The sequence below is a fragment of the Chiloscyllium punctatum genome, chromosome 23 (assembly GCF_047496795.1).
Source record: "Chiloscyllium punctatum isolate Juve2018m chromosome 23, sChiPun1.3, whole genome shotgun sequence".
Classification (NCBI taxonomy): Eukaryota; Metazoa; Chordata; class Chondrichthyes; order Orectolobiformes; family Hemiscylliidae; genus Chiloscyllium; species Chiloscyllium punctatum.
The window spans coordinates 1,853,457-1,862,143 of record NC_092761.1 but is presented as its reverse complement, the minus strand read 5'-3'; the positions used below and the strand labels follow the sequence as shown (position 1 = coordinate 1,862,143).

The 8,687-nt window shown below is 43.6% G+C and overlaps 1 non-coding gene across 1 annotated transcript; it reads left to right on the top strand.

Annotated features, from left to right (window-relative positions):
* The first annotated feature begins 5,908 nt into the window (after window positions 1-5,908).
* On the top strand, window positions 5,909-6,000 carry trnar-ucu (transfer RNA arginine (anticodon UCU)). Its single transcript is given in 2 exon segments — window positions 5,909-5,945; window positions 5,965-6,000. It is a non-coding gene; the product is annotated as a tRNA-Arg (tRNA).
* The last annotated feature ends 2,687 nt before the right edge of the window (window positions 6,001-8,687 follow it).

Here is an 8,687-nt window from a genome sequence, read left to right as displayed (position 1 = left end):
ACACGGAACAACTGCGCGTTACTGATACTCGGATTTGAATGGACGTTGCTGCGGCCACAATGCAGACGACGAGCCACTATACGATCACATGAAAAAATAACCAAACGCAAAAGCAATAAATGCAATGGCTGAGATTGGCAAGGAACAACACCAAATGCACAAGAGGATAACTTACTGAGATTGGGTTGTATCGTCATCTACGATGTCCTCAGTGGTTTGGAGAGTACATCATTGAGAATGTTGAAGACTGAGTTCGATAGATTTCAAGAAAAGATTAAATGTACAGGCGAAGCACACAAATTGTTGAAATGTAAGTTTCAATAACAACGATGTTTCACATCGTTACTTTACCAGTGCCTCGAGACAAGGTAGTAACTACGCTTGCACACTTGAATCACACCGGTTTCCAGGTCTGGAATCAGAGACATTTAGTGACGCAGTGGCAAAGATCCGATCGGAAATTGAGAGTGGAATGAACGCGTGAATCTCTACTCTTTCTGCCAGTGATCAAGTCCGTGAGCATGCAGTCCTTCTATGAAGGCAGAGAGGCGCTTAAAACGCCCAGGCTGGGAGCTCCAAACTAGGCCGGAGCTACTTCTGCTGACATGGAATAGGGAGCTGTGGGAGAAGAGGCTGGGAGTTCTAACCTCGTCTGGATACACTTCAGTTGACATGGCGCAGGAAACTTTGGATTGATGGAAAGTATCCTGAGCGATTTTAATCTGAACTGAAATAGTTTTTGGCAGCATACATTTTTGTGCATTGAGGGAGGATCTGCCCTAGGAAATTGTCACAATTATCAATAAACATTTTGCAAAGACTGAACTCGTCTAGGAGTATCTGTGCATTTTGAAATGGGCTAAATATCAGTGCACTCTGACATTTCTCATATTCTGACTCTGCAGTCGGTTAATTTTCTGGAAGGAATTTTAAAAATCGTTTTTGTTTTATTCAATTTCCTGCTAGCTTGTTCTGGTCTGATCATTGATTTAACATAAACAACCGAAAATTAATATGATGTTGGGATTCGGTTCGAGGTTCTCTCGAATTACAGAAGAACAACAGGAGAGCAGAGGGGAAATTTTTCAGAACAGCAGTAATCAAATTGAATGAATGGGCAGACAGAGGGTGAAAGGAAGCTTCATGGGGATAAAAGTATTTTCTTTGCCAATGAAACTACCCGCGTCACAAAGTGTCTCACCTGGACTGACAGGAATGGAGTTTATAAGTCCTTCTATATAGAGTGAGGCGCGGAGAATGTAAACACAGCAAGCTCCAAAAAAAACCAGAAATATTTGTTCTTTTCTAAACCTCAGTCCCGGACTGACTAAGATGACCTTTGGAAAATTATTTTGCACCATGACAGAAGAGGAGTTACAGATTCGACCACGGAAATCAAATTACATATCAAGATAAAATCATTCCACTTTATTCGCTATATCCCCCCTTTTTGACACATGGTCCTCACTGTGTTTTAATTGGCATGGAATGGGAATAATGATCGCGGTAGACAGGGTTTACCAATGGGGCCACACCACACCCATTCCCTCATCTGCACCCTGCCATTGTCCATTCACGCTTGTCCTTCGGCGTGGCCTGCGACTCGACCTCCCATAAGTCTGCTTTGGATTACAAATATTTGACATACACATGTCAACTGATCACTTGGCGTCTGCTGGGCTGCCGTCCTTCCCGCTGAGTTTGCATTCACATTGCCTTGAGAACGGGAATCGTACTTTTTTGTGTGGGCTTCACATTTACAGACAGCGAATGATTTAGGTGGTAGGACCGCTTCCAGAAGGTCAGAAGTCAGGCCACGGTGTATTTTGGGCTTTCCACAGTTGGTTAAGAAGCCCCTGTGTTTCCACAGAGTTCCACAATTATGTACAACCCCGTATGCATATTTGCTGTCGGTGTAAATATTCACTAGCCTTCACTCAGCCAATTTTCATGCCTCAGTCAAGGCAATCAGCTCTGCTGCTTGAGCTGACAGATGACAATGGAGTGATTCCGCTTTGACTACCTCATGGGTAGTTACTACAGCATACAAACACAAGTCTGACCTGTCCGTTTGCTCCTGAATGCTGACCCATTCACAAAAAAAGCCATATCCTGATTCTGAGTTTGTGAATCCTGCACATCTGGTCTGGGTTGCAAATTTTATTAGTTACAGCGACACAGTCATGTGGGTCTCCGTCTCCTGTTGCGGCGATAAGGCTAGCAGCATTACGGACGTTACATCTCGTTATTGTAATGTTAGGCATCTCCAATAGCACAGTATTGTTTCTGAGCCAACGTGCTGCCAACATGTGTGCTGTGTTTTGCTCGGAAAACAGTAAGGATGCATGTGGGTACAGTAGGGTTAATTCTCCAAAGCCGACTGTGTCCCTGGACGCTGCAACAAACTTTTTCAGCTGCAGCCACGGGTCGCCGGCATATCGGCAATCCTGCCGCTACGGGGTCTAAGTTTAGCCAAAATGTAAGCTACCTGCCTCAATTTTCCCACATTATCCTGCATCAGCACAGATGTCATGCATCTACCGTTTGTATAAAAGGCTTGTTTGGATTCGGAATCCCCAGTTTAGGTGTGGTTTGGAGCTCCATTTTCAATTCAACTGTTACGGTCTCTGGTTCTGCAACTCTTAGCCATTGAAAATTTCATTTCGGGGTGCCTCAAGGGTTGTGTAATATGGGATAAACATTCTACAGTAGGAGCGCATGACCAAAAAGAATAGCAATTGTTTCTTCGTGTGAGGCTTTGGAATTTGCTGGATTGCTTGAACTTTGTTTGACCAATGGCCTTCCCTTGTTGAGAAAGAAGTGACCTAAGAACTTCCCCTGTTGCACAAATTATAATTTTGCGAAACTAGCTTTGTGCCCATTCCTGGCTAGATGGCAGAGCATCGCAAGCGTATCTTTCTCACATTGTTCCTCTGTTGGTCCTGCTGTTAAGCAGTCTTCTACATACTGCAGAATCGCTGACCCCGGGGTTAAAACAAGAATCTCCAGACTCCAGCATCGAGCCGCATTAATTATGGTGGGGGACTCACAGTAATCTTGACAAAGTTGCTTGAATGTACATGATTTGCCTTTGAGTGGAAAAGTGAACCAGAAGTGACTTTCTGGGTGTACCGGTACACTAAAGAAGACATTTGCTAAATCCATAGCAGAGAACCATTTACTGTCAGGTGGAATTTGAGCTAATATAGTACAAGGATTAGGAACATTTGGGGTGGACGGAACAACAGCATAATTGGCTACCTGCAGGTCTTGAACAAAGCTCCGTTTCCGCGATTCACCTGGAATGTTTGCCATTTTGACCGGAAAAATGGGGGTTCTCACCGGTGATTAATCACAGGAAATTATCACTCAAGCCTTAACGAGGGATGCAAAGTAGTATCCTTTGACAGCCTCGGTTTTAACGGGTCATGTGTCCTGCATGGACGATACTCAGACTTCGGGGCTATTCTTATGGGTTCACAGCTTTGAATGAACCCCACATCACGTTTGCCTTTTGCCCTGCACTCAGTCGGGACCTTTAATAAGCTTGGGTCCGAGACATCTACCAGAGCTAATCGACAGGCTACCCTCTTGGCAGGGGTTACCAGGACTGCTCTATCTGCCTGAGTTAGCCACTTTAGTTTCTTCATATCTGTCCTTATATCTGCATTGAATCAGATACGCATTTCGTCGTTGAAGACACAATCTTTCATTTTTTTCTGCCTGCAGTACCCATCGTCTCAAATCCAGCCACCTCTCGCTGGATGCCTTCGCCAATGGTACGTGAGGAAATGTGCCTTCCACATCAAAAGATACATTCAATAGGTTGACACTGACTGCACATCTGTGATCATTCCAATAAACTTCGCACAATACTAACTGAACTGGTTTAACCGATCTCCTCAAACAATCCTTCTCACATAATTTGTACGGGCCATCACGGTGTATGTGTGCTGTGCAGTGCAGCATATCCCCAGCAAGAAAATCTGTGTTAATGGAATTAACATGGTTACTTGATTGCTGGGCGAGCGAATCGATTACTGAACTTATGGCTCTCTGGCTTAATCACCACTCATAGACATGCATCGGGGTCGTGAGTCGTAATTTACTGCTTGTGCTGGTAAACCTTCTTTTCATATTACCTGCAAGCCTATGATCGCGAGCCATCTGATTTAAAGGACAGATTTCCGACAATAGTAATGAGAATTGGAATGTTTCATCATTGCTGGTTGTGCACAATAGGGGTGCGGTTAAGCTCTTTCGTATCACGACTCCTGATGCACCCACGAAGTCTTCTCTCTCAACTGCCTTGATTTAAGGACTGAATATGTTGCTCCTGTATCTCCCAAAAAGGTAACTAGCTTACCTTCCACAAATAATACATTTTCCCTTGATACGAGAATTCGCTTCTTCTTATCAACACCTCAAGTTCAGGGGCCTGAAACATTCGAGTTACTTTCCAGATACGGAGGTTTTTTTTCTCATTCCTTGACTGTTGATATGGTAGTTCACTGGCCTTGTATGTTTGCTATTATTTCGGCTTAACTTTACTTTTTTTTCAGTCTTTCTGCAACACTTGCATCTGCAAAGTAATTTACTTACTTATTTGTTTCCCTGTGCTTTTATTGGTTTCAAAATAAATGTTAATTTTCCATTAAAATTGACATCACATTATTTTACAGGTCGCGGCAATAGCCCAGGCCGAAGTGCCTGTACTGCATCGTAACGTTCTATGTTGTAAGTTACATTTCCTGCGTGTTTCCGATATCTCTCCTTACTGTGAAGCTTCTCGTCACATCTTCCACAGATTTGTATGACCTTAATTTAATCGAGGCAACTGTATTTCCTGCTCAGAATGTGACCTCTGTCCAATGGAGTGACAAAGCTGAGATCACTTACGTTCTGTCCAGAATCAACAGAAACTATCCCGATCTTCCAGTCTCCTGTACTTCAACATTACAATGTGTTCCCACCCTTCTGGCTCTCTGCCTGTATCCCTGATGAAGGGTTGTTGCCCGAAACGTCGATTTTACTGCTCCTCAGATGCTGCCTGAACTGCTGTGCTTTGCCAGCACCACTCTAATCGAGACACTGTGTTCCCAGGCCATAATTTCAGTCTCTGGTCTGCTGCAGTGCTCCTTCAAGGCACAACACAAGCTGGAAGACACGCAACTCATTTTCTACCGACAGACCATGCAAACATTAGGACTCAACATCGAGTTCAATCATTTTAGAAACCGTCCGCCCTCTTACACATTCTTCACCCACCCGCCCTTCCCATCAGTTGCGAAGACGGATCATTGGACTCGAAGTGTTAACTTTCCTTTTTCATCACAGATGGCCAAGAGCTGCTGATTTTTTTCAGACCTTTTGGCTTTTCTCCTGAGAACTTTGTTTTTCTATTTTAATCGCCAGATACTGGAAGCGTCTGATTGCTGGAGGAGAATTTCCCAGGAGATGAAAAGAATGGCAAGAGCTTGACCACTCCCATTGTGAAGGTACACGAGCTAGGCTGGGGATGTTTATCTAAGCGCAGAGAAGGCTGAATGAGAAACCGATTAACCTGCTCATTTTATGAAGAGGATAGATATGTGTGAGGATAGATATGCCTGTATTGGGAAGGAACAGAGTGACATAACTGAAAAACAGGAGACAAGGATGAGATTTAGGAAGAATACTTTCACCTACAGAGTATTGATTATCTGGAAATCATTGTCTGAACGTGTGGTAAAGGTAAGTGTCATGAGAACGTTTTAGCAGTCTGTAGCCGAACACTTGATGAGCCAGAGCACAAGTGGAAAAGGACCAGGTACCGGAAAGTGTGACAAGGACAGACAGGCGCGAGATGGGTGTCCTGAACGCAATGAGTCAAAGGCAAACTTGTGTGCTTAAGAGTCGATGCTGTCGCGGCTCTGTGGCGCAATGGAAAGCGCGTTGGACTTCTACATCTCTCTTCAGGTGGTTATTCAAAGGCTGTGAGTTCGAATCCCATCAGAGTCGAGTTTTAATTTATGTTTTGCAAAGTGGTCAGACCGGACTCGGCTGCTCATCTGCAAAACCAATAGTATTCGTATAAAAACCCAACTCTCTCGAAAAGGAATATTTTCTTCTCACATATTTACATTATCGATGTCTACTTATGGTAGAGATCGATAAATACTTTCACCTATAGAGTAGTGATTATCTGGAAATCATTGTCTGAACGTAGCCAGTTGTCGAGCCAGTAGGCAACACGATGGTGTGAATGGGCTGGAAAAAGACATGAAATTGTTGTGTCAGCCATGATATCAAATTACGTGGCAGGGCAGGATCGGTGTTAAGAATGGCCTCCTTCTGCTCCTTTGTGTCTGTGTCATTTCTGGCCCAGTTTTTTTAAATAATCACAATGAGGACGATATGAATTAAACGCCAAGTAATATTTTGTTTTCACCTCCACATCGCTTCCCTCCCAGCTGGAATAGACAGCTGTTGTTTCAGCTTTAGATCAGACAGTGGAGGATTCTCACAAGTTCTCCTTTAGGCTGAATGTTCCTTCACATAGGTTTCCAAGTGGACACATGGAGCAAGCAATTGCATGGATGCTGGGGATTCAGGGACAGATTTCCCCTTTGCTGGGCTGGAATACTGGCCACGGTAATGAACGTGAATGTCTGACATTTTGAATCTTACTCTGGATTCTTGCGACTTTACTAATTAAACTGAATTTACTTTGCCCTTGCAGAAAATTATCCAATCTTCACTGTGCATAAAAACCATGCCACGTGCTCGTGCACGTAGTATGCTGAACATTGTTGATGTTGTGTGCAGTGTGGGTCGATGTGTCATATGAACAAGCCAAAGGAAGTTGGTGAAATATCAGTGAATCGAATTGTCTGACGAATTGAGGCCGATAGAAGGAGAATCCCAGTACAATGGCCACACAACATTGCATGTGATCAACGCAGGAAGCCACGGAAAACGTCGGCAGGATTCAATAAAACCGATTTTCACCTCATTTATGTATGGCATTTTCCTGAAACTGATGTTTCATAATCGATGATCCATTATCAGTATAACCACCTCTGCTCTGCGTTTCATTTCAGATACACAGAAACAATTGAGTAATTGGGTTGAGGGGCCCAGTGGTAGGATCAGGAGCCGTTCGTCATCATGAGACGGCAGATCCAGTGGTGCAATTAGTTAGCCTGCTGTACTTGCATGACAGAATGGCAGTACATGAGCTGCCAAAGTTGCGCATTGGATTCTCGCCAGGTGTTTGTTTTACTGATAGTGACCAGAGATGATTGCAACTTCAAGCTGAAGAACAGTTCAAACCCGGAATATTAGACTGCAATGAAGTGCTTTTGGCATCAATGTTGCACCGTTCTGTGATACCAATCTGAATAAATCTGACCATCATTTTGACATTATAAGCCGTAAGTTTATCCAATGATCATTTAATTGCCCTGAAGATTGGTGAGTCTACGACTGTTGAAGGCAAGGCGTTCTGCACCCTCACTATTCTCTGAGAAAGGCATCTACCACGTCATCTATCACCGTCAAATTACATCGATCTGCCCTTGTGCCGACCTTCACCATTTGTAGAAAAAGGCCTTCACTGTCCACCTTACGGCAACCACTGATCATCTTTTATGTCTCTCTTAATTCACCTCTCAAATTTCGTATCTCTATCAAAAACAGCCTCAAGTCCCTCAGCCTTTCCTCGTAAGACCTTCCCTTAACAGAAGGCAACATCCGAGGAAATTTCGTCTGCAAACTTTCCAATGCTTTCACATCCGTACTATAATGTGGCGACCAGAAATTCACGCAAATCGACAAGTTTGGCCATACCAGACAAATTTCTGGTCCTGCAAAGATATCGTTTGGCCCTGAAACACAATCCCTATCCCAATATAACCTAACACACTGTGCTCATTGCAAGCAAATCCATCAAGGTGTGTGTTAACTTTCAGAGTTTTATATACATGGACGCCGAGATCGCTCTGGTCATCTAAACTTCCAAGAATATTACAATTAGCCCTGTAATTCCTACTGCTGTTCTTGACAGGCCCGAATCATATCCTAGATATTCTTTTATTATTGAAATGACAAGCTTCAGGGTTTTAAATGACCCTGACAGCTTTTCATGTCCCCTCTTCACTCTGAGTCGCTCTCTCTTTTGCCCCTTCCTTGCTAGCTTTTAATTTTCAAGTGCCCTAACTCAGCCTACATAGTTCATGTTTACATGCACCGCCTTCTCCCTCTTGACAACAAATTCAACTTTTTGAGTAAAAATTGCTCCCTGTCTCAACCTCATATTCCCTACATGACGCACACATACTTAGCAAGGACATGCATGAGCGCTTCCCTGAACAAGCTCCATATTTCAAGTGTGCAAAACACCTTCGGTTACTTTCCCATCTGGTGCATTCTAACTCTTGCCTGCTCGCATCATACTGGCCTTTCTCCCAGCGGTACCTCATGCTCTGCGATATATATACACATATATATGTGTGTATATATATATATTCCTATCCATCACTAAATAACCATACCGAATTGTGGTCACTAGCACTAGCACCAAATAGAGAGGCAGTCACGCAGGCACATTCCCCGATAGTGACAGAGTCCTCAGGATTATACCCACTCCATGTGTTTTATGTCTACAGGTATCTCCAGAGAAAGGCTGCTTTAAGTGGAATACAAGG